Raw genomic sequence first — 27,476 nt, 5'->3', positions numbered from 1 at the left:
TGAAGGTGAATTTTGTTCTCAAAACTCTGAAGGGAAAACAGATCCATATGGAGGAAAGGAAGAAACCATTATTGATAAAAGCCACCCATCCCCCATCATGCAAAACAGAATTGGTTAGGCTCTTTCTGCCTTGGTAGTTTTTCCTTCAGTGGCTTATCTGCCCTTTTAGAATCTCTTCTGAAGGGAAGCTGATGTAGAGCAGGGAAAAACCCTTTCTGGGAGCAGTGAGTCTGGGGGCCACACATGAGTGGGGCTTCATAAGGCAGTGGCGCCAATTCCTGCATCACTGCTAGAGTGTTATGGTTCTGCCTGCACGTCTGCACACCCGAACAAAACTCCATGATAGAAAGAAAGAGAGAGAGAATCTGTCTCCTTTCGCCTAACCAGAGTCCAAGAATTTACTGCATGAGAGAAAACAATCAGTCTTTCTAATTAGTCATTCTATGCCGGCCTCAAAAAAGGTCTTGGAATATCATAGCTAGTAAGAATTTTGAAGGCATCAGTAGGTTACAGCACTCAATAGCAGATTTTTCAGAGATGCTGAGAATTAACAGCGGAAACCATTTTCTGGAAAACTGAGATACATTAAAAAGCAACATTTTTGTGGCGTGAGCTAAACCCTACCTCCGTAGAGATGTTCCATAGCCTTGTAGACATCTAGGCAGAGACTGCAATTTGTCAGTTTTAGAGATCAGGTTAAAATAATTGTTACCAATAAGATAAGTAAGTCTGAAAACGCATCCTTTTATCATTAACGAAATGTAAGAGAATTTGACCAAATGCCTACAAGACATTAGAGCAAGTCTTCTTGGTAACAAACTCTGTTGCACAATAATTCATCATAAAGGAACCTACATCTCAAGTAAAGAGTCATTTATCTCAGAACATGAAAGTTGACTATTAATAATGCATTTTTAAAGTGCTAAATAAAAAATTTCAGAGCTTTGCCATGTTACACCACAGTTAAAGCTGACCAGAGTCTTGTCAGTTTCCATTGCAGCTATTGAGAACCATGAAGGCAGAAGTGAAACTGACAAAACACTGGGCAATTTTATTCTGCTTGTCATTGCAGCTTCTCATAGTATAATCAAACAACAGCATTGATTGAAGCTATTCACTGGTGAGGACAACAGAAAAAGTGGAGTTATGGGATGGATACAGTATTGGACACTCTCCTCTTGCAGCAGAAGGCTAAGAACATCCCGAGGAAGAAGCAGAATAACTACCACCATATTTACTCTCATCAGCCAGGCCAGGACGGGAACAAGAAGAATGTCCTTTCCCCCTTCCAGTAGCCAAAGGATGGCTGGGGGTTTCAGGTTTATCAGAAACTTAAAAACCAAAACATGTGAAAATGGAGACATTTCCCCCCCACACACACAAGCAAATTCTAGGGACAGAACCTGGTAGTAATCCAGGACCACTTCCTTTACCCAACAGTGGACAAGGAAGGGAACATTGGATTCTCAAATGGGTATTACCACTGGGCAGTGAAGCACCTCCTTTTAAAAACATAGTCCTCCAGTTATTAGGCATCTGGGATCTTTTTCAAGCTCTTTGTAGGAGGACATGCGAAAAAGAGAGGACGAACTGAAAGCTATGCAAATAAAAATACAGCACAATTATATCCGGTTGTCATGGGGAAAAGTTCAAAATTTTAGTTTAGAAAAGAAGTCTGGCACACAGTATTTTGATATCAAATTGTTTGCTACGGAAAATGAGAAAAAAAAGTCATGGTTTGGCCATGGGAGAGAAAATATATCATTTTGTAGAAAAACTGTTTAAAAGTGGTTAGCTAGTTAGCTAACTTTAAAAAACACTCTTTACGACTTGGACACATATGGAGCTAAATTTGTCAGATTCTTGCTTAAAAGAAGCTGATCAAGGTGAAAGACTATAATCTTTTAATTGCAGAAGTCATAATCATCAGTCTTACAGCCGTAACAGCAACCTAGTACTGCATGAAAGAAAACAGAAGACTGATGTCAGGAAGGGAAAGAAAGTACAAAAACAGAAAGGGAGACTTAGTAAGTTAGTTTTAATGTTTCATTTAATTTTCCACTAAATTGAAAGTAGGCTAATAATGTCATAATTAAATATACTGTAGTTCAAAACGGTCTCATTCCTTTAAAATGCTCAGGATATGTTTGTTTTGGAGGGAGTAGAGATTTGTATGAAAACGCAGATATATTTTCAAGCTGCCTTCATCTTCAAAGTGGTAGGTGTCAAATTTTTCAAGTCCTGTCCAAGAATTAAAAAAGCCATTGATGGAAATCTTTAAATTCATTGCAGTCAAAGAAAAAAATCCCCACATTTAAATGCATAAAGAATTAAACCAAACAGCTTCTGTATGATTGATACTGGAATAGGGTACATCACAGGCAATACATTTATAAAGAACAGAGGAATAAAAAGATGCTCAAAAGGAATTTAAACAGGAAATAACTAACATGTTTGAATTGAGGCTTAGGCTGGAACTAGGCTCTGAAGCATGAATGGGGGTGGTTTCAAAAGCCTGAGCCTCAACTTCAAAGCAATAGCTACACAGCTATTTTTAGAGCGCTTGCATGAGCTCTGCTAGCCCGAGTCTGTCAGCCTAGGCTGGGAGGCTTGCTCGCTCCTGTGGGATGTGTAGACATACCATAAGAAATAGTGAGGAGGTGGATTTCCAGAATGTAAGGCCTGATCAGGGAGAGGTTTATATATCTAGAAGAGAATTAGGAAGCAATTTAAAATGAAGCATATAAAAACCACAGAGGCAGTGACACAGATCGTGCCACCACAACACTGTCTTATTATCTGTGCAGAGGCATAAAATGAAAAATTTAAAGAAGAGTGCAAACAGATGTCAGGAAATACTTTTCATAAAGCAAGCAATGAATGTGTGAATGGCCTGCAAGGCAAAAGTTGTTGAGGCAAGAAACATTTTACTCCTGGGGAAATTCTGTGTCAAAAAATTAAAAATTCTGCACATAATATTTTAAAATTCTGCAAATTTTATTTGTCAAAGTAACACTAACACCAGTTTCAATTATTTGGCAATTTATTTCAAAATACCTATCAGCAAGTATGTCTGTAACAATACAGACACACACAAAAATTCCCACAGGATTAGAGAATTAAAGAAGCCCTTAGGACAGAGGCGGTCAAACTACGGCCCGTGGGACTGTCCTGCCTGGCCCTTGAGCTCCTGGCCGGGGAGACTAGCTCCCCGGCCTCTCTCCTGCTGTCCCCCCGCCCCTGCAGCCACGCCGGCACCGCGGCTTGCTCCATCCAGGCGGTAGGGCTGCTAGCTCCTGCTGCTTTGAGCAGCATGGTAAGGGGGCGGTGGCAGCGGGGTGGATAAGGGAGCAGGAGGTGTGTGTGGGGTGGAGAGGTTGGATAGGGTGTGGGAGTCCTGGAGAGAATCTGCCAGAGGGCAGGGGTGTGGATGGGGGTCAGTCAGGGGAGAGAGAGTGGGGGGGTAATAGGATGGGGGGGGGGAAATCAGTCAGGGGACAAAGAGCAGGGGGGGTTGGATGGGTCAGAGGTTCTGAGGGGGGCAGGAAGTGGGAGGGGGTAGGTAGGGGGCAGGGGCCAGGCTGTTTGGGGAGGCACAGCCTTCCCTACCCAGCCCTCCATACAGTTTCACACCCCAAGGTGGCCCTCAAAAAGAAAAAAAGCTTGCCCACCCCTGCCTTAGGGCAACCCAGCTCCTACTTCCCCCTCGCCACAGAGCCCAGCTGGGGAGCCAGATACTTACGCCCCTTCCCCCGCAGAGCCCAGCCACCCCTTCCCCTCGCCCAGACACTCACAGCCCCCTTCCCCCCAGAGACCAGCTGCAGGCTCCTGGCCCAGACGCTCACACCCTCTACTTCCCAGAGGCCAGCTGCAGAGCTTCATCTGTCCCACTCAGACACTCACACCCCTTACCCTCCTAGAGCCAAGAGATTCAGAGGGAGAAACAGGCTGATGCTGGTCCCAGGCTTGCACAAAGGTTCCTGTGCGCCGCTGCCTCCTTCCTTCAGGTCATGCTGGGACCTATAGCTGCCGGGAACCCTCCAGCTCCCTTGCTCTCCCCCGATAGTGTATTTTATTTACAAGCGGGGCTCTGCCGGGTCCAATGGCCCCTAGTGTTGGCCAGCAACTCTGCAACCCATTTCTGTGGGGGGAAAGAGGAAATTCTGCATGCACAACATGAATTTCTGCAAAATTCTGCATTGTCCAGTGGTGCAGAATTCCCCACGGAGTAACATTTGGGTTGTTTGAGAGAAAAATGCCAACCATTGGGAAACTGCACAGTGAGAGAGGGGAGCAAAGTCTCTAAGAACTGAATATTCCTCAAAGATTCTTATGTTGTCAATTAAAGCAGAATACTTAACACATACCAGTCTTCTTTACATGCAAAATTGTAAATAAACTTTCAATACTACTTTAAAAGTGGCTGCAGTGGAGCCCCAGATAGATTACAAAGAAACAAGAAAATAGTTAAAGTATGTTATCAAAATTATTACCCTTTCTGTAGTATTCTGTCCTAAGTAGGAATGAGCAAAGATATGTACAAGTAACTGTTACATCAGATTCATACAGTATGTTGAAACCTCTCTCACAGCTGCCAGTACTTGTAGGTTTCTCTTTCACTGTAAGGCCAATAAAATGCAATATCACTACACTTTCAAATTTAGCAAAAGCATTATGCCAAATTAACGTGTGATGTTTGTCCTCTTTGAGTTACCCTTAGTTTTGTTACTATTTTGGTGCCACCTAGCAACTCAATTTAATGCTGGTTAAAATGTACTTTAAAATGAAGCATAGGAGGAATCAGTTCAGTATCTTCAGCACAACAGTCGAGTGAACCTGCCTGGAGCCAAGCTTATTACACAGATTTCTGAACAGTCTTACTCTGCACCCAGTTTAACTTAAGACAATACACAGCTGCTACAATGAAAGTTTCCCACTGTTTAAGAAATAACGAAAGCCATATGATCAGTATTCAACAGAGCATAAATAGTGAAGTACTTACATGTACAGAGCAAAGCAAAGTAGATTAAACACAGGACTGCAAATTTGACTGTTGCAGACCACAGACAAAAACAGAATGGTTAAATAAGGTAGTATGCAATATGAAGACGACACCAGATTCTAAATAAGGGCACTACAAAATTACCTCAAAATTCAGAATTTCATTACTTAAGGTACCAAGTTTCATGGTCTAAAATCAAGTTACATTTTCTGTATTTTGATTTCAGAAAACAAAAAGATAGAAGCTCTTAAGGGTATGTTGAAGTTGTAAAGATTTATGGTTTCAATAAGGTAAGGATTTGGCCATACCAGACATGTATTATTTAACTATTATGTAAAGGAATGTAGGGGAGATCCTGCACCTGTCGTTAGGGGTCTTCTGTTAAGTCATTTGGATACCAACAGTATGAACCCTACTTAAGAAGCAGAGGTATTTTTGCCAAATCTTTGAGGTTAGGTAAGCTTGTCCAGTTGGTTTAAGCTTAGTATAATAAAAAGCAGTACGAGCATCTCCAAAAAGCAGGGAGATTCTGCAGAGGAAATCCTAGGAACAGCCACACTAAGGTTATGTGTGTGTGTTGGTGCTGTTATTTTAACTAACTACAAAGCAAACCTGAAGATTTGGACTCTAGTCAGCATGCATATCCTCTGCACAGAGCAGGGTAAAAATCTGCTAACAGATTTTTATTTAAAAGTTTGAAGTGACTAGAAGTGTTTTGGTTTTTAAATGAGAAACCTTTTTCAAAAGGCTGGCTGTACATAAAACATGCCCCAAAGAAACCACTTACACAATACTGAGTCCCTCAAATTATTTTTAATACTAACAGTTTTTTCCAGATATCACTTCTTACTTTCTAAATGTGGCTAGAATCCCTCCTACAGCCAGCTTCTTCTCTTCAACACTTAGCCAATTGGCCGTAGCAATCATTCGCCATTTGGTCCGTTCCTGTGCAATCACAAAGGCTTGACAGCCTGAGTCCAACATCAGAACTGACTTGATGAACCCAAGTATTAGGAGGTCTGCTTCTGCCTCCACCCCACAATTGGTGGAATTTTATCCTAGATGTTACAAGTTACCTGGAGAATGGCATTCACTGGAACGTCTTGTCGCAAGGATGCCACATGTCTGAAAAGCATAAGGTGTCGCCCGCTGACAATAGCCCCAGCAGTCTGTAGACTCAAACAAACAAACAAACAAACATCTGCATTACAGATGAAGTCATTCCACTTTATGCCCAGGGTAGACATTGACATTTTGTGTAGAAAGTCTCCAGGTTTGTCCAGTCTGCGAAACATGGACACTGTGCCATGCAATCGAACAACAGTATGGGAAGGATACAGCTCAAATACATACTGAATTTGGTCATCATATTAAGATGAAGATGTTGATTCCATATCCATTGTAAACGGCCCATGGCAGATGCTGTGATGCCAATCCGATGGAGAAATTCCACCTGAGAACTGGAGGAGCTGGTAAGTACAGAATCCAGATAGCAAAAGCGAGAAACTGATTCTACGGTTTCGTTGTTCAAAGAGATTGGAGTTGCAGGTGGACCTGGTCCTAGATTTTTCAGTTTTGTCTTTGACCACGAAACATGGAGATCTATCTTCGCTGACTCCTCCTCCATATGCTGGAGTGTCTCATGAAACCTGTCAGGGCTCTGTACTAAAAGAACAACGTCTTCAGCGTAGTCAAGGTCTGTGAGCGAGAGATCACCGATCTCAGTGGCTATGGACTTGACAGAATGCTGCATTATGAAATCCATTGCCTGACAAAAGAGTGCAGAGGCCAGAACACAATCCTGCCTAACACCAGATACTGATGTAAAAGGTGCTGACATCCAGTTCCCTAGACAAACATGGGCCCTTATAGAGTGAAATCATAAAACTGTCCTTCCAGGCAGTTGGCAGGGTTCCAGTTCTCCACACCAGAGGAAAGATGGCCAGAAGTGATTCTGCTATAGAAGCAATAGCACATTTTAGCAGCTCTGAGGGGATGCCATCAGCACTGGCTGCATGTCTGTTTTTCAGCTTGAGATGGCACACTTCACTTCATCCACTGTACAAATGTCTGGATCTGGAACAGCAGTGACTGCCAGATCATCCAACTCTGAATAAGCAGCAGCTGGAAGATGGTTCAGGACACTGTGATAATGTTCCACCCACCATGAGAGACGGTCATCATCCGATTTACATGGGTGGCCTTGGCTCTCATTCAGGATGCAGTTTGTAGTGACTACCTCTTGACCGCTGAGGTTGCAAATGGCACAGAATGCTGGCTTCAAGTCACCCCGGCTAAGCCAAATTCGACATCATCCGCCACTTGGTTATAATATGCCTCGTGATTGTGGAGTGTAAGCTGTTAAATTTTCGCTTCAGCTGATTATGAGTGTGCCTATCACCATGCAGCCAAGCTGCGGCCTTCAATTTAATTATCTGGAAGGCCTCCTCCAATAGCCATAGTCGGCATGCTGGATGCCTATAGCCAATCGTTTGAGAAGTCTAAAGATAAACCAGTCATAGCTTACCCCACAGCACCAATGGGGGGTTTGTGAATCACAATTTCCTGAAAAGTGATACTTCACATAATACTCTTGAGTGGGGGTTGCTGCAATTCCATTTCTGGAGACACTGCTTTCCAGAAGCAACAATTCTGAAAATTAACTAGGGACACAGCAGACAGTATCTTTTTGAGTTTCCAGGTATATCACAGGGGTACTCAGCAGCTCCTTTTTACATTTCATTAAAAGTGTTATTAGAGGTTTGCTATATTTTGTTAGATAAAAGTTAAAGGTCCTGATCCTCAGCGAGTGTATATCAATCCACATATTGCAGTGATCAAAGGCAACAGTCTCTCTACACTTTTGGCACTTTGGGGAATATCTGGAATTTTAAGTACATCTTCTATCCTAGAAGCCTGGAAATTCTCAATCTCTGTTTAATAATAAAAATAACTAGTGTACCCACCTCTATTGTATTTGAGCATCTGACTCCTCATTCTAATCGCCTTGGATTGCTTCCAATACCAGAAGAGACTCTGGGCCAAATTGTCAGTTGCTATAAATTGGCATAGGTCCACTAGCTTCAATGAAGGTACGCCAAGACAGAGCAGCTGACCGTATGGCCTTCCATTGCCACTCATTAGGATGGCTGGTTGTTATGTGGGGATCTGGAGTGAACACTTGATCTCTTTGAGAAGCTAATGAGAATGTAAAATAAAATCACCAATTTTTAGGAGTTTGTATGTTTGCTACTGTTTATGAATAATGGGGCGGGGGTGACATCTACTTATGTTTTCACTTGTTTCAAAAACAGATTAGTAGATGTAGACGATAGCAGTTAGTTCAGACTAGATAATCCTTTTCGTTTGTTAATATCAATTTGTTAAAAGAACTTTTTTCCCCCTAAAGAAAAGTCACAACCTCAAGATTTTTAAGATTTTAATTTCATAGTTAATACAATAGTTTCCCCTCGATTTGTGATGAAAAGAAACAAAACAATGGCTCTTTAATCACCAGTGGTGTGATTTTCCAGTGGTTTACATAAATGGCTACACAAGGTACAAAGTGGGTATCAATTGCTGCCTATTTCAGACATACTCAGACTAAGTGAGAGGCTCTTCAATGCATCTCCTGCGACTATTTGCAGCATGTGATATTCAAACTCTGGGTGATTTTATTAACCGATCAGGATGCTTTTACTATGTTATTAACCAATTGTAAGTGATTAAAATAATAATACTTCGTCATTTTACTGTGAGAATGTTTATTATATAATTATACACACACTAAATATTTCCTGTCATATTGTTTAAACATGAATATATACTACTAAAGTAAATGAAACGAATTCACACTACTGTAGCTCTTTTGGGTAATGTTGATCATTAATTTGGCTCCTGAACCACAGAGGTCTGAGTATCATTGGCCTAGTCAAAAAAACATGCTTTAACCCACTCTGCATAAGTGTAAATGATTACACAGGGTTGCAAGGCAGCAAAGAATCTGGTTCCCACTGTGCAATGTATATGCAATTTTTTGACAGTATACAAATATTCACACAATGGAAGGATTTTGTACAGCTGCTAATCTATAATCCCAGTTTTTTGCTATATATTTTCAAATTGCTGGTCTATTTTAGCTTAAAGTAGCCAAAACAACAATGCTATTGACAAAACTGTATGGTACGCTGTAAAATCCAAGTGATTCTTGAGTGATTGTGTGTGTAGTCACTGACACAGGATGGGAGAATGCTCTGGAAAGCTTTTCTTCTCAGCCCCAGAAGAAATGTTTCTGCAAGGTTTAGAAATGGGTGGTGAAAGAGCTGGAATTTACCTCCCACCCTCTTTACATCCAGCTCCCCATCAGAATCCTCTCTCATCAGGGGAAAGAACGAGCAATTGGGGCCTCAGTTCAAAGTTGTTTAACAAAAAAATTCATCAGAACAAAATATATTTCAATTCTGCAGATGTTCATTCAAGATGTTACTATCAAATATTCCCAGGAAGAATTAAAGCTGTTCTTCACTTTACCAGTAATATGGCCTTTCTATTTTTAAAAAAAATTGTTAAGAACGGAGATGCACAAAACTGGGAGGGGGGGGGGGAGGGAAGGGGAGTATAAAAAGACCTCAGATCTGAGTTACTTTAGACATTTTTACCAAAGTAGAAACATGAAATAGAATACAGCAAGCAATGTAACAGAATAAACTTCCTAAAGCGATTTTTAAAACGTGCATTTTTTGCCTTGTGATTCTCTCCAGTGCAAGTCATATGGTAGCGTTTTTCTCCTTTTATGGTCAAAAGAATAGAAGGAAGTCAGCACCACTACAAGAGCTGCTCCCTTCAGCACCGACATATGAAAAAGGATGTTGTGAGCTGCTCTCCTATTCACTCATCCCTATTTCAGTGGGGAAAAAAAAGTGCATACACTGAAAGCACAAACGTAGAACACAAAAATCAACATTTTTGCTAATACATATGCAGTTACTTGTCACAAAATATATCATGATTTCTGGGCTAGACTTTAAAGACTATATTAAGAACTAAAAGATGCAGGACATTTATTTGTATTTGCTTACCTAACATTCCCTTCTTGTATTAATGCCATATCACTAGTATATGAATTTATCTTTTGGAGTCAAATGTACTGACAATGATTCAGAACTGCAAGTAAAATACAAAACTGTGTAATACAGTATTTACTAGGCTACATTACTATATGTGTTCTATAATGTTTTGGTGTCTACCTCCACATCCTCTTGTTGAACAAATGCAGCTCAACAAAAAGGGACCAGAAAAGAGACTAATAATGTAAGTTACAAAACTTTGGCTTTCTAGAAAACACTGTCAACCTCTTAAGGCTCCAAACTGTAGAAAGGTAAATGCCATTCCACACCGTTGTGGCATGCCTTCAGTGAGTGTTGTTGACCTGCATTATTAGCAAGACAAAGTTCAGTTTGGGGCCTCAGTAACTCATACAACAATTAGGAAGCCTGGCCCAACTCATAAGATGATGCGCCTGATATGCACACATTTGCATAACTATAGCTGCTTATACAGATTACTTCTAGGTCCAGCCTAGTCACCAGCCCCATAGGATGTGAGCTGCAGACTCAGATCCAAAATCCACCTGTTGTCACTCAGCTATTTTCACTTAATATTGTAACTAAGCTGTCTCTGCTTTCTTGGGCACTGATGCAGCAAACAAAGTTAATCAAGTGTAAGTGTTTGCAGGATCACAGGCCAACTTAAGAACATGTGTAAGCATTTGAAATAACAGCCTTAAAACTAACCGAAAGAAATGCAAACTTTTAACAAGGGACACTGTTGGGTCAAATATGATTCAAAATGCAGGGTTATGTGACCATTTTTAAACAACTTGGTTTTGGGTTTTTTTTGCGAGCCTATCACTGCTAGTACATGAGAACCTAAAAGTGAAATTTGTTAGAAAACTTACTAGTCTAATTTTTAGAGCCATAGGATTTGCTCTTTGCATTTAGCAGCATAAATAGTGACAAATGTTTTTAATTTTGTTTTCATAATCAAATATTATTTCAAACATAAGCAAGGAATATGCTTCTTAAATGTGAATTTTAACCTGACAGTAACCCTTTGATTTATAAATAAAACAGATCATACTGAATAACTGCTTTCACAAAAGTATAAACATTTACTACAATTGTGGTGACTGCAAGGACTTGGCAGCCCACAGAGTTAGTCAGTAGCAGAACAAAAAGGAATTTTTTTAGGTAGATTTTCTTTAAGTTCAGTAAAAGACACTATGCAAATATCTATGACATAATGAACAAATAAATAGTCCAATCCCAACCATGCTTGTCAAAATGTAACTAATTGGTTTTACATCCATTATATTAATGGATAAGCAACTAGCCACACACCTAAAACCTTTATGATCTGTTCACAAAACCTATACAATTAAAAGGAAAATATTCAAACCATGAGCCTCTCTACTCATAGAAAATTTAATCAATCAATCAGTTAATCAAACAATATAGCCTAAACTCACCTCAAGATCTGAAATCAACCAACATAAATGATTAAAAGCACACAACAGAAATTTTTTTAAAAAGAGGTAATATTTGATGCAAAAATATAAAGGAAAAAGATAAAGAACCTCAAGACATACACCATATAGACACTAATCTGTTCAATACTTATCACACTAACAGGGATTCTCAAATGGACTACCTTTGAGAGAGTCTCATGGACCCCGTTTTCCAATATCCCAGTCCTGATCTTATTTGTAATCACTAACTATCCTTGTGGTAATTATGATTGTTTATATGGAAATGTAACATTAGGAAAGTATTTAGATATTGTTTACTGTGTTTGCTATGTTTGTTATTTTGTCCTGTTACTGGAGGGAAGTCACACTTTTTCCCCTTGCTACGTGCAACTATTTCTCTCCCAACTCATTGATTCTTCCCCCACTCCCTTGCAATACTAGCCTGCCACACCCAGAACTATGTGCAGGAAGAAGGGGACTGCCACAAGAGAGTTATGTAGTGGTAGGGGTTGCTCCCGTCTCACTGACAGCTCCTGATACAATTGGTAGCTCCATTCTAGCTGGTAGATGACAGTTCCTGTCCCTGAAGCCTTGTCTACACTACAGAATTTCATACACACTCTCCAGCACAGATACAGTTGCACTGGTGATAGCGTCTGACATTTTCAGTACCATGTTGTGAAACCCTACTCTGAGACAGTGCTGAAAATGCCTAAGCATGGTCTATACTAGAGCTTACATCACTGATATTAAAAATGTAATGTAGATGAACATAAAACAGCTCCCATTTCCTCTTCTATGCAGGAGGAGCCTCTACTGGAATCCGTTATGGTGGCTCTGCCTTGTTTCCAGCTGTTCCTACAGGTGTCCAAGCCCTTCAGATCTGAAAACAAGGCTGAAGCAGCACACAACATCCTCTATGGAAATCACCAGCAGTCTACTCTACACCACAGTTTGAGAACTGCAGAACTACAAAATTACATAATGATATACTAATAGAGGAAATCAAATTACACTGAAGGAGGGGATTATCAGGCTGAAGAAGCATTAGACACTAATAGTTTCTAGAAATAATGACAACTCAGAAGAGAAACAATCCTAGCAATTTCAACTTCCAGATTTTATGTAGAGGATCCAATCTAGAAACAAGCCATTTAAATAAATAATATTAAATACTATGAGAAAATCCTTCCTCCCTGTTTCCAAGTCACTGATAACTCAAAAGAAAATGATCTTGAATGCTTATGCATCAATGTTCTAACAGACCACCAAATCACAATAGGGAAAAGGCTAACCGCCTTATGCACCCTATCCATAATACATAGGAGAAAAGGTATGTGATCATGGGGGGCTTCAATTTAAATGATATATGTTGGAGGTCTCATGTTGCCAGTACTAAAATTTCTTCGGAACTTCTAAACATTACAGATTACAAATTTCCCAACTACAAAATTGTACTGCCAACATGGGGAAAAAATGTATTAGTGTAGAACTTGTCCTAACAAGGAGATGATCACAGAACAAAAAATTAATGTTCGCTTAGCTACAAGTAATCATAATTTGGTATAAATCATATTTATAATGTACAAGCAGAATGAGTCCAACCCAGTAATTAATTTATATATTTATTTATTTTGCTTTAACAGGGCCAATTTCACAAAGCTGAAAACAAACAATCATGAGCCAATTAGCTGGAAGGAAGAACTGACTCAGAACAATGTGAATGATAATTGGGAATCACTTAAGAACACCTTACTAGATTCCCAAAAAGCCACAATCCAATGATTAAGGAAGAAGACTGTGCTGGTTAAAAAACCAGTTAGAGGGGAAGTGAAGACAGCTACAAAAAAATTAAAAATAATATATAACAAAAGAAAGGGAAAGCTCATTGTTAGGAATATAAACCAGAAGTTAGAAAATTATAGAAAACGGATTATGGAAGCCAAGGGACACAAGAAGAAGTCTATGGCCAGTAGAGTTAAGGACAATAAGGAGGTTTTTAAAAAATATATATATTAGGAACAATAATATGGGTCCATAACAACATTATTGTAATGTAATGTAATTGTAATGTCCATAATACATTATTAATAATGCAAAAAAGGCAGAAGTGTTCAGTAAATATTTCTGTTCTGTATTTGAGGGAAAAGATGATGTAGTTTCATCATGCAATAAAAATACTCTTCATCCTACATCCTTCATCCTAGTACCTCTGGAGGATATTAAACAAAAGCTAATAAAGTCCAGATAAATTGCATACAAGAATTTTAAGAGAGCTAGCTGAGGAAGTCACTGGAAGATTAATTATGATTTTCAATCAGCTCTGGAGCACTGGAGAAGTTCCAGAAGATGGGAAGAAAGCTAATATTGTGTCAATTTTTATAAAGGGTAAATGGGATGACCTCAGTAATTATAGGCCCATCAGCCTGACATCAATCCCAGCAAGATAATAGGACTCAGTTAATAAGAATTTAAGGAGAGTAATGGAATTAACGTAATCAACATGAGTGTATGGAAAAATAGATCTTGTCAAACTAACTTGATAACTTTTTTGATGAGATTATAAATTTGGTTGATAAAGGTTATAGTGCTGACATAATATATTCAAACTTTTGTAATGTGTGTGTCTTGGTACTGCACAGTATTTGGATTTAAAAACCAGAATGATATACAATTAACATATCACACATTAAATGGATTAAAAACTGCAAAAGTAATTCTAAACAGTAAATCATCACTGAGTGCATGTGTTTTCAGTGGCATCCCATAGGGGTCAGTTCTTGGCCTTACAATATTTAACATTTTATCAATGACCTGAAAGAAAACAAACAAAACACACACACACACACACACACACAAAATCATTGCTGATTACACAAAAGTTTGAGTAAATAATGTGGAGGATAGGTCACTGATTCAGAGCAATATAGATAACTTAGTAAACAGGGCACAAGCATAGAATATCAGGGTTGGAAGGGACCTCAGGAGGTCATCTAGTCCAACCCCTGCTCAAAGCAGGGCCAATCCCCAACTAAATCATCCCAGCCAGGGCTGTCTCAAGCCTGACCTTAAAAATATCTAAGGAAGGAGATTCTACCACCTCCCTAGGTAACCCATTCCAGTGTTTCACCACCCTCCTAGTGAAAAAGGTTTTCCTAATATCCAACCTAAACCTCCCCCACTGCAACTTGAGACCATTACTCCTCGTTCTGTCATCAGCTACCACTGAGAACAGTCCAGAGCCATCCTCTTTGGAACCCCCTTTCAGGTAGTTGAAAACAGCTATCAAATCCCCCCTCATTCTTCTCTTCTGCAGACTAAATAATCCCAGTTCCCTCAGCCTCCCCTCATAAGTCATGTGCTCCAACCCCCTATCATTTTTGTTGCCCTCCACTGGACTCTTTCCAATTTTTCCACATCCTTCTTGTTGTGTGGGGCCCAAAACTGGACACAGTACTCCAGATGAGGCCTCACTAATGCCAAATAGAGGGGAAATGATCACGTCCCTCAATCTGTTGGCAATGTTCCTACTTATACAGCCCAAAATGCCGTAAGCCTTCTTGGCAACAAGGGTACACTGTTGACTCATATCCAGCTTCTCGTCCACTGTAACCCCTAGGTCCTTTTCTGCAGAACTGCTGCCTAGCCACTCAGTCCCTTGTCTGTAGCAGTGCATGGGATTCTTCTGTCCTAAGTGCAGGACTCTGCACTTGTTCTTCTTGAACCTCATCAGATTTCTTTTGGCCCATTCCTCTAATTTGTCTAAGTCCCTCTGTATCCTACCCCTATCCTCCAGCATATCTATCACTCCTCCTAGTTTAGTGTGGGTGCAATCCACGCCATCCTCCAGATCATTAATGAAGATATTTAACCAAACTGGCCATAGGACCAACCCTTGGGGCACTCTGCTTGATACCAGCTGCCAACTAGACATGGAATCATTGATCACTACTCGTTGAGCCAGACAATCTAGCCAGCTTTCTGTTCACCTTATAGTCCATTCATCCAGCCCATACTTCTTTAACTTGCTGGAAAGAATACTGTGGGAGACCATATCGAAAGCTTTGCTAAAGTCAAGGAACAACATGTCCACTGCTTTCCCCTCATCTACAAGTCCAGTTATCTCGTCACAGAAAGCAATTAGGTTAGTCAGGCATGACTTGCCCTTGATGAATCCATGCTGACTGTTCCTGATCACTTTCCGCTCTTCTAAGAGCTTCAAGATTGATCCCTTGAGGACCTGCTCCATGGTTTTTCCAGGGACTGAGGTGAGGCAAACAATAAGTATTTTAACATGACTAAATGTAAGTGTACACATATAGGAACAAAGAATGTAAGCCATACTTATAGAATAGGGGAATCTATCCTGGGAAGTAGTGACTCTTCTAATTAGTTCTAAGGAACTAATGCCATCCTGGGATGCATGAACAGGAGAATCTGGAGTAGGAGTACAAAGGTTATTTTACCTCTGCATTTGGCACTAGTACAACCACAGCCGGAATAACGTGTCAAGCTCTCATGCCCATAATTCAAGAAGGATGTTGATAAATTGGAAAGGGTTCAGAGACGAGCCATGAGAATGATTAAAGGATTAGAAAATATTCCTTATAGAAATTGAGCTCCTGGAGCCTATCTATTTAACTTAACAAAGAGAAGGACAACAAGTAACTTGACTACAGACTATAATAATGGGCTCTTCAGCCTAGCATAGAAAGATATAATACAATCCAATGGCTTGTAGCTGCAAGCTAGACAAATTCAGACTGGAAATAAGGTGTAAATGTTTGACAGTGAGGGTAATTAACCACTGGAACAAGTTACCTAGGTTCATATTCAATTCTGTATCACTGACAATTTTTCAATCAAGATTGGATGTTTTTCTAAAAGATATGTTCTAGGAATTATTTGGGAGGAGATCTGTGGCCTATGTTATACAGGAGGTCCAACTAGATCATCACAATGGTCCCTTCTGGCCTTGGAGCCTATGTAACCTGTCTTCAGACATTTCCATTCCAATCTATTATTTCAAATAAAATCCACAGAAAATTAGACCCAACAAATCCCAAATAATATATCAAAGGAAAATTTCAATCTTATTACTGTGCACACCTAGAAGACTTATAGGAACTGTTTCAACATAGTTCTGGAGTCCATTTATCTGAGACAGGCTAACCACCATGCTGGGACTGCTTCAGCCCTCAAAAACAGATTCTTCTGTATTAGAAGAAATGTCAGTAAGAGATTCAAGTTACTTGATCATCATCAAAAGATGAGCCAATATCATCGGACTACACAAAACCCAGAACAGATTCTCCCTATCTTTGCACTACAGAATGGTAATCAACATATAAAAAGACAAAATTAGGAAGTGTATTTCAAGTTTCTCTTTCCCCCCAAAAGCCTTTGATTCAATCTATGCAGTGTCGTCGTAGCTGTGTTGGTCCAAGGATATCAGAGATACAAGGTGGGTGAGGCAATATATTTTATTGGACCAGTGCCAGTTGGTGAGAGATACAAGCTTTTGAGCTTACACTGAGCTTTTCTTCAATGTGACAACCTAGATGGAACTTTGGGCTTCTGGAAAATGGAAATGATGGTGGATTAATTAGCGTATGTACCAATTCATTCTCTCTGAAACAAAATACTACATGTTCAAACACATGCCTTCAAGTGACACATAGGAGAAAGGACCATGGTATCAATCCAAACAGCCATGGTCAACCTACAAATCAATGATTGAATTACACTGCTCAAACTGTGCTCTTACCCAGAGCTCTCACTAAAAACAAAACTTCAAGAAAAAAAAAAAGAAGTCAGTTGATGTACAAATGATCTTGTCATAATCTGGCCAAGTCTTGCCTTAGACTTACTGAAGCACAATGCCCCTAAAAGGTAAGCTAGAGAGAGAGAAAAAATGCCATGTTTTCCACAAAAAACTCCTACTAAAAAAACCTCCAAACCATGCATTAAATTTGCTTCAAAATGAAAGCATCAGGGAACTACAGTATACCATGGACCTTCTATGTCTTAAAACGCCAATGTATGCCTACAATTCCCCCCTTAAGAACACTGAACTATCACGACAGTATAATGGATACTCCTGGGGGAATTCTGCACCAGTGTGCATGTGCAGAATTCATGTGTCCTGCATAATTTTTATTTTTCCCCACAGAAAATACGTTCTGCCCAAGAAGTGCTGTAGTTCCTTTCTGCCTTTTGCCCACCAGAAGTTGCTCTGGCATCGGAACAGCCAGCAGCATGAACTCAGCCAGCTGTTCTGACACCACAGCGGCCTCTAGTTAGCAAAAGGAAGAACTGCAGCACTTCTGGGGCAGAACGTGTTTTCTCTGGGCAAAAAAAATCTGTGTGCGCACAGTTGCACAGAATTCTCCCAGGAGTAGAAGTTCATCACAGCACCTTGCCCATTGAGCCAGGTTACAACAGACAGAGTGGGGCACGCAGGGCTGCTGTGGGAGGTCACGGACTGGGGTTCAGAAGCCTGTGGGGTGACAGCGTTGAGCCAGGGGCTGAATGGGAGTGCGAGGGCAAGGTCACATGGTAATAGGGGAGGAGGCTGCAGAGACCCATGGGGGTGTGGGAACAGAGGAACACATGCCTGACTGAATGGGAGCAGCTTGGGCTCAGCCAGGGTCTGCATAGGGGAGTCTTCCCAACTCCCTCACAATCCCACCTCTCTCACCCCCTCAAAAACCTGTTCCATACTTCTCCCACCCCTACCCAACAACCCTCCAGGTTCACTCCAGGCTCCTTCTCCCTCTCTCAGGTCCTCCATTACCCCTGACTCCCCCAAGCCTTTGCACTGCTTCTGACAGGTGAAGGAAATACAGTTATGTACTGTAATTTAAATTACTCAAAAGTTCTGTATTAATGTGCCTAGTAAGAAATCTGTCAAAAAAATTACTAGAATCTTTTTATTTGGTCTGTATTGTTATGAACATATTTGCTGAGAGATATTTTAAAATAAATTACCAAAATAATAGAAACCGGCATGATTATATTGTGTTATTTTGACAAATAAAATATGCAGAATTTTAAAATATATAAAAATTTATATATATATATATATATATATATAAATAAATTTTTAGGTGCAGAATTCCCCCAGGAGCAAATGGAGTAGGAAGGTTTATGAATGCAAAATCTAAGGCCCAATTAGGACTCATTAATTTACAAGTCACCACAGAGCGCTAGAGAACTAAGCCCAGGAATCTGATAAACACACTCCACAACATATATAAGCAATCATTCTCATGCCACATCAATACTGTCCTCCAGATCAAAGTAGGACACGGATGGCCAACCTGTGGCTCCAGAACCACATGTGGCTCTTCAGAAGTTAATATGCGGCTCCTTGTACAGGCACCGACTCTGAGGCTGGAGCTACAGGTGCCAACTTTCTAATGCGCCAAGGGGTGCTCAGTACTCAACCTCTGGCTCTGCCACAGGCCCTGTCCCCACTCCACCCCTTCCTGCGCCCTCCTCCAAGCCTGCCATGCCCTCGCTCCTTCCCCTTCCTGCCCCAGAGCCTCCTGCATGCCATGAAACAGCTGATCGGGAGGGAGGGGGAGGCGCTGATTGGCAGGGCTACCAGTGGGTGGGAGTTTCTAGGAGCCGGGGGGGAGCTGATGAGAGGCTGCTGACGTATTACTGTGGCTCTTTGGCAATGTACATTGGTAAATTCTGGCTCCTTCTCAGGTTGGCCACCCCTGAAGGAGGAATACATTCACAAACTGAGCCAATATTTATTCCCACAATAAAGTGCCACAACGAACAGGATTAGTGATAGTTTTGGGTAGAATGGCTTCCAATACTAGCAGAATCGTACCGTAGACCAGTGGTTCTCAACTTTCTTTTTGGAGGATCACTTGAAAATTTCTGAGGGTCTCAGCAGACCACTTAATGATCTTTCCAAATGTCGTTTGTACCACCAGTTAACTATTGTAAGCACTTTGGATAAAAGCTCTATAAATATATATAAAAAAACCTTTAACATTTTTTGGTCTACAAATAAAAGTACACAACTCATATTTTAATATCAGTAATCTTATCTTTCTAATGAGATAGATGTGCCCCCTCTCCCCCGCTGAGGCAGCCCCCGAGCTGGGACTGGGAAGGAGGCAGGGTCTCTCCCTCTCCCCCGTGCTGCGTCAGCCTCCAAGCTGGGGCTAGGAAGGATGGGGTCTCTCCCTCTTCCCCCCTCCCACACCGCAGCAGCCTTTGAGCTGGGGCTGGGAAGGAGGGGGTCTCTCCCCTGCCACGGCGGCCACAGAGCTGAGGCTGGGAAGGAGGGCTGTCTCTCCCAGGCAGCCACAGTCCTGCAGCTGGGGAAAGTCGCCTCTTTCTCTGGCCGCCGCAGCCCTACACATCCCACATTCCCTCCACCCCCTCTTCTCACCCCACTGCCCCCACCCACCTACCCCTTATTCCCCCCAGGGCCACCACCTCCCCTTACATGTGCTTCTTCTCCAGGGTCCAGGCCTCTAATTAGTGGAGCCACACCTGCACGGCTCCACTAATTAGGTGGGTGGCCCTTCATTCTTCTGTGTGCGACTGCCCAGGCGTGCACCTTAGAGGGAACTATCCACGGACTACCTGAATGGAGCTCGCGGACCACTGGTGGTCCATGGACCACAGTTTGAGAATCTCTGCCATAGACAATGGCACATACACAAAAAGGAATCTCTCAAACATCTAGGGCTCAATCTGGCAAAGATTTATTGTGCACTTCACTTCAAGCACAGTGACTATTCCTATTGACTAAGGCCCCTAATCCTGCAAGCTGATTTGCATGGAGACACACAGAACTATAAACTAGGAGAGCGAACAAACAGTGAAATCCCAGAGAAATGACTGTAATCAGTATAACTCAGGAGCTAAGTTAGATAATCATACCTCAGCAGTTTCTAAAGTGCTTTACTGATTTGTATATTATTAAAGCAGTTTGTGAAATAAAACTGATTATTCATATGAATCTCACTGGGATTGACTGATATTTATTTAGGCTAAAATAAAAATTACCCCTGTTTTGGCCATTTCTAGAACTCAAAATTAACAAAACTTTACAAACAGTTAAAAACACCTGAATTGAGTATGAGTGTCCCCATAGTCAATCAGATATGGCCCCCAAAAAACTGTCCTATGTAAATAAATAATTTGTATTGTGGTAGCATCAAAAAACTCCAGTTAGGATTGGGCACCATACAAACATATAGAAAAATAAAAGCATGCTCTTCATTTTCACTGAAATGGAGGTCACTCAGTGGCTCGCAGTATTATGTCCTACACCCTTTTCTATGGAAACTATTGTCTATCATAGTTTGACTTTATAACTACAAATAAGAACCCAATAGCCTGCACCATATGTATAATTTCAGAGAAATTCCATTTTACCCCATTTTTCTTTAGCTTTTGGACTAGTTCAGTATAGAATATTTTAACTCACCTATTTCAAATTATTTTCTCTATTCACCATACCCAGGAATAAGAGTAAAACGGAATGAGTTTCATGAAATGTACTACTAGCAGAGTGTTAATAACGGGCCAAAACCATGACATGCAGTGAAGTCAGTAGAACTACATACATAGATAGCACTAGCAGGTCTTGGCCCCCAAATCCCCATCTATTTACTACATGTTTTATTGTCCACTTGGGACATTAAAGTTAAGGGTTAACATTAGCATAATAAATTTATTTTCAGGATTTTATTTTCAGAATTACAGCTAAATAATCTGATTAAGTTGTGAAAAGTGAAATCTTGTGATTTTGAATATTACAAAAACAGAAAAATATTAATTAGCAAATGAATGATCAAACTTTATATATGTAGCAGAAAGGGAGTTTCTGAATGTAGTCTTAAAACTGTTTTAAAGAAGGCCACTAGCATTTTGCATCATGCCCAACACAAACAAATTAAATTAAAAGCTATTATTACAGGATATTCAGATATACATATAAATATGACTGATAGGAGAGGACTAACCAGTCTGAAGTTATTCATACATAAGCAAAAAAGGATTTCTATTTTAAGGTGGAAATTTTCATTCTAGTCTAAATGATTTGCACTGTTTAGCCCAGATACTTTGGAGATGTATTTTTAAACACTAATTTTAAACAACATGTTTTTTGGGGCCTGACAAAAGCAGAACATATAAAGTAGTGTTATGAAGACATTCTAAACCTCAGCACACTGACCATAAAGAATTCTCCCCAGCACTATGACAATTACAGCTACTCTGATGGCCATTACAGTGTCAATATTTGCCAACGGTTAGTACGCAATGGTATCCAACTAATCCAACATCACTACAGTTTCCCCCTATGCGTTACCTTTATTTTTTTCTTTTGACTAACAAGTACTGACTTTTTAATGGCTTCTAATGTTTCATTTTTTTTTTTAAATTGAGGGTGGAAGGAAACAGGAATTCAAGAGTTACTACATAAAGGATACAAGAGAGTAGCATAAAAGGAAATTAAAATATGAAGTACGCAGAACGCAAATAAATTAATAAGCAATCCTAAAACTCTTAGATATCGTTAGCTGCATTTAGGTACAATCTTATAAACTAGATGTGCTGCAGTAGTTAGGCGAAAATGTAATGTTCGGAAGAATTTTAGCCTTAACTGTTAGTTTCCACTTTTGTGGGTTTAAATCAAGCTCTTAATGTTACTCTCATGTAATCTGTAATTTTCTTTTATGCCCACGAACAAATTACAGTATAGCCTTGGGAGGGTTAAGAAATTCCTGGTCTCTATAGAGTTTCATAGTTTTATTTATTTAAACTAAACATATGGGGAGTTAGGAAAGAAACTTTCTCATCACACAGAAATCATGTCTAAGAGAAAAATGACAAAACTGCTGGTGTACAAGTATTTTCTATACTTTACCAAAAAGGAAAATTTAATAACATCACACCTTACAGAACAGGCAAGGAATTAGCTTTATTTTTCTCCAGTCTTATGTGACAAATGCATTTCATTCCTCCAGGTAGGAGCTCACAGTGAAAATGATGTTTAGATTATTATACATTTCTAACTAAGCAGTTGGAGAGATGCTGGGAGAAGAGAAGGGGGAAAATAATAATAAATAATAATAATAATAATAATAAAAAAGACAGGACAACACAAAAATAAAAAAGGGAAAAAAGTGCAAAGTGAAAGTCTTTCTAGTGCTTTATGGAACATACAATGTCAGTACATAAAACAGGAATGCTGAGAGCTTAGCATATTGAAAGCCAGATCAATAAAATAAAAGGAAGACTGCCTTAAAGCTAAATTAGAAAAAATAAATAAAATCAAGTGTGGTATCAGTTCAACATCAGATACATCACAATATGGAGAGGTGTTTAGGGATTCAACCAGGAGGGTGGAGTCAATGTTACAGAAGTCTTTTCCACCCATCCTCATAACTAACTTCAGTATTTTCATGTTTAGTCTAGGAAAAGTCAAGACACTTTACAGTCAGATGTCACAGCAGCTAGAAGAAAAAGATTTTTTCAGGATAACCTGAGAATGAATTAAAACCATTAGTTGTATCGGTAGTACACTCCACTCTGGTACAAGAGGCAGTTTTTGGTTTAGTTTACCTTACTTGGAAAAAGGTTTAAGCTAAAAAAAGAAAAGCACCCTTATACCAGAATAGGAATGTCCTCATAGGGCTTAGACAGATATAACTATCCCAATGTAACTGGTAAAACTTTCCTGCATTGGTGAGGCCTGAGCAGTCTCAATGATCACAGGGGGACAATAAAAACAAAGTACATTTTGTTTTTAAAAGAAAAGAGGGTGAATGGAGTCTCAGCTTGGTACTGCCTCGCCTTATTTATAGGCAAATGGTGAGTTCAAAGCCTAAAATACATTTTGCAGTGTTCTGGATGCACAAGTTATAATAAAGGAGGGAAGGACACCAACACAGAGCCCAGTGGACACGAAGGACCCACTCCTTCAACCACCCAAATAGGTGTGCCGTTATTCCCTCCCCCCTCCACTTTGCTTGCCTCATCCACCTGCTATAGTTTGAAATAAACGTGTCCACGCTTTGGGGATGTGACTGCCCACCTATTTGCTTAAGTGTCTGTGCGGTGCTAGCCCCGCAGGTGCTCCAGGAGAGCAGACCAGGCCCTGCGGCCCCCGCGTACGCGGGGAGGGGGAGCAGACTGGGCCCTGCAGCGCCCGCCCCACCCCTAATGTACCGGGGGCGGGAAGACACAAATTAGCCCCGCATTCCCCACCCAAAGCCCAGTGAAGTGGCGGGGGGGGGAAGAGGGAGGGCAGCAGCCCAGTACGCCGGTTGCCACCCGCCTCCACAGCGAATGAGGTGGGGGGGGGAGCCCGGAGCCAGCAGGACCCCCACCTCATTCGGGGGGGGGGGGGCAGTTCGTGGCGGGGGCAGCTCGCAGGGAAGAGCGCAGCCGTAGCCTGGTCTGCGCCCACATGTCCCAGCGCCCACCCGCACGGTCTCCCGGGGCAACGCAAGCGGCGACGCGGGCCCAGGGCCACCTCTCCCCACGCGGGGCGCAGGGACCTCGCCCGGACGCCGCCCCCTCACCCCTTACCTGAGCCGCGGTGCTCCGCCGGCAGCAGGGACCCGCACCAACGCCTCCCCCGCGCGCGACAGCAGCCCCAGCGCCCGCCCAGCCAAGGGGGCGCGGCACACACTGCTCCACCCCCTCCGCCTGGTGGCCTATCACAGCCTCCCAGCCGGCGATGGGCGGGCACTTCGCCCCCAGCCCCGCCTCCTCGCGCCTGACAGACGGGGCCGCGGGTTCGCACCTCCCCACTCACCGAGCTAACGGGCAGACATTGGGCATTGGGACCAACCAAACCCGGGGGGAGAGGGGGGTGAAGAACAGGCCCTGGGGCCCTCCCCAAACCCAGCGTAAGGGAGCGGAACAAGCTCTGAGATCCCCCCCCCCCAACTGTAGTGCAAGGGGGGGAACTGGTACTGGAAACCCCAAACCCCAGTGTAAAGGGGGGACAAGCCCTGGGACCCCCCCATCCCAATGTAAGGTGAAGAAACAGGCACTGGGACCCCCCAGGCCCAGTGTAAGCGGAGGAGTAAACCATGCACTGACCCAGCCTTCTCAGTCAATATTCCCTCAGCTTTTCCATGATAGCGGCTACCTGCATCATGGCCGGTACCATTTCATTGCATAGCTTATCACCTCATCTCACCCAGCACCCACAAAGCATTCCCATTTTGGCAGCGCAAAGCAGTTGTTCTTCTCTCTGCCTCATTGGCCATCATTCCGACCCATACGTCACGGCTGACCTAACCTTTCTTCTTATTATTATTATTATTTATTATTATTTTAGTTTTCTTTGCATAGTTTTGCCACAGAGAATTCCCGTCCGCTCCCTCCATTTCCATCCAGTGCTGTTCCTGTGACTTCTAACATCCGCAGTCAGATTTCCATCAGAGCTCAACACTGAACCAAGATATTTATATTGTTGCACAGACTATAAACGTCACAGTTGTATTCTATCCCGATAAAAACTGTAGTGAAGACAAGACCTATGGCTGGTACTGGAGTGGTTCTAATGAATGAGGGAAGGCAAGATTTGGGATGCCTATTTTGGGGCTGTGTATGATGGTGGGGCAGGAAGGTCCGATCTGCTGCTAAATGGATTCTCTAGCCTAGCGTTTCTCAAACTGGTGGTCCCAGCCCAAAAGGGGGGTTACGAGAGTGACAGCTGCTGGCCAGGTGCCCAGCTCTGAAGGCAGCGCCGACACCAGCAGTAGCACAGAGGTAAAGGTGGCAATTGCATATCAAACCACCCTAACTTCTATGCTGCTGGTGGCGGTGGCTCTGCCTTCAGAGCTGGGCATTCCATGACAACAAGGCCATTTTGATTGTATCATTTCCCTAAGCAATGGCCTTGTTGTCATGGAATGTGACCCTTTTGTAGCATATTTGTAAGCAGGGTTTGAATGAATTCTCCCCTGACAGCTAGCTGGGCGCGGGAGAGACTTCAGGAGCGGGGGAGAGACTTCAGGAGCAGACTGTATTTACATAAACACATCTACTCTGCTTAGATATCCAGCAGATAGAGCAATGTTGCTCAAAGTAATCAACTTTGGCTGGTGTTGGGTTACAAATCATTTGCAGGGGTAGTGAAATGCTGTTATCAGTGTAGCTATTGTCGGTATTGTATGAATAAAGGGGAGCAGAACTGTGCTTAACTTGTCCCAAATGAGGGGGGTCAACTTCAGCTGAAAGAACCTTGTTAAGCCAGGGGCTTGAATGCCAGAGCCCTGTGAAAGTAAGAGGGGTGGGGACAGGTGTCCTAGGCAGGAAATGTGGACACTCCCGAAGGGTCCCCAGCCTGGTTTAACCTATTCCTCCCCACTGTTCAAAGATAGAGCTAAATAGGCTTCATGAGGAGCATTTTTGTTATGTTAATGAGCTCAGAGGAGAGGTGAAATTGCTTCTGATAGGGCAGTGTTTCTGCCCAGCCTGCAAAGAGCTGAAAATCACTAAGAAACTGACCTGCAGAGGTCACAGCAGAGAGGCCGGTGGCAGCAGAAGGTGACTGACAGTGGGCTGGCGAGGTGGCCAGGCAGTGAGCCAGAGCAAGTGCTCAGCTGACAGAGCAAGCAAGGTGCCCTTTTCCTTGGGTGAGAGCTGAATTGACACACGTATGCACCTCTGAACCCCAGGGTCCTCACTGACAAAGGAAACCACTCTGAGCGGTAAAAAAGCCCAAAAAACAGAAAATACTCATTTTTCTTTGGCATTTGGATTTACTTACACTGGCTCAGAAGATATTCAAGTCCCCAGCGTGTTTTGTGCAGTGAAGTTTTGGGCAGTAACACCCTAAAACCAAATGAAATTCAGTGACTTATATATGTTGAATTTTTTAAAAGAATTCTTCATGAACTTGAGCAACAAAAAACTGTTAAACATAAATCAGCAACTGTGACAGCCAAAACTCTGGAGGCATCTTATGGTGTTTCACTTTTAATCACCAGGGCAAAAAAGCCTCTCTTATTCTTCCTGCAGCTAAACAAATATGTGAGATTATGATTGGCAAAGATTCTGCCACTCAGCTGAGCTCTATTCCACTATGAAATGATACAATGAGTTGTCATACTGACAATATGTCCAATGACATATGAGAGCGAGTGATGGAAAGGATTAACAAGAGCAGTTCTTTTCCTTACAGACTGATGAATCCACCGATGTTTCAGGAGCAGCACAGTTACTGTTCTATGTTCGGTACATTTGAGAAAACACAGGTAAAGAAGACTTTCTCTTCTGCAAGGCACTGCCTTTATAATGGGGTAACACATTAACTGGAACAGCTCTGTAGGAATCTGCACAGATGCTGCAAAAGCTATGCCTGGTACCAAGCATGGACTTCTAGGCAGACTTACAGAAGTGGCCCCAGAAGCCTAGTGGACACCGAATGATTCACAGGGAGGCTCTTGCTAGCATGAACATGGATCCTTATCTTAAATCAATTTTGAATCAAGATGTAGCAATTGATATTTTTATTAAAGCAAAGCCACTGAATTCATGACCTTTTAAAAGTCTCTTTGGAGAAATGGGTTTGGAGCATCAGCACTTATTACTGCACACAGAGGTTTGCTGGCTGACACAGGAAAGGGTTCAACTCATCTGTTTGAATTGAGAGATGCAGTGCATTTTTTTCTGACTGAAGTGGATTCCTCTCTTACGAAGCATTTAAGTGACATCAAATGGTTGGTAGCACTCGCATATCTAGCAGGCATTTATGGTTGTTTAAATTCATTGAATGAGTCACTACAAGGAAAATAAACTAACATTCTCAAACTCAATGACAAAATTAATGCCTTTACTAAAAAACTGGATCTCTGGAAGTCACAAGTCAACAACAAAAATTTTCAAATATTTTCAACACTGAACAATCTCCTGGAATTCTCATCCAATGATAGGTTTCAGAGTAAC

At 41.7% G+C, this 27,476-nt stretch overlaps 1 protein-coding gene across 7 annotated transcripts in view; it reads right to left on the bottom strand.

The window, feature by feature from the left end:
- The window catches only part of CYRIA (CYFIP related Rac1 interactor A), a 75,239-nt gene extending 51,051 nt beyond the window's left edge, over positions 1 to 24,188 (bottom strand). For 4 of the 7 annotated variants that reach the window (XM_073335967.1, XM_073335966.1, XM_073335970.1 and 1 more), the window contains exon 1: positions 24,102 to 24,181. The gene's annotated coding sequence lies outside the window, so the exon portion shown is untranslated. Of the gene's footprint in view, positions 1 to 24,101 lie in introns of all 7 variants that reach the window. The other 3 variants (XM_073335968.2, XM_078852061.1, XM_073335969.2) reach the window with 3 other exon arrangements.
- Positions 24,189 to 27,476: the final 3,288 nt, after the last annotated feature.

Source organism: Lepidochelys kempii, chromosome 3 (genome assembly GCF_965140285.1).
Source record: "Lepidochelys kempii isolate rLepKem1 chromosome 3, rLepKem1.hap1, whole genome shotgun sequence".
Classification (NCBI taxonomy): domain Eukaryota; kingdom Metazoa; phylum Chordata; order Testudines; family Cheloniidae; genus Lepidochelys; species Lepidochelys kempii.
Note: the sequence above shows the minus strand (reverse complement) of the source record. Positions and strands in the feature narration are given on the sequence as shown.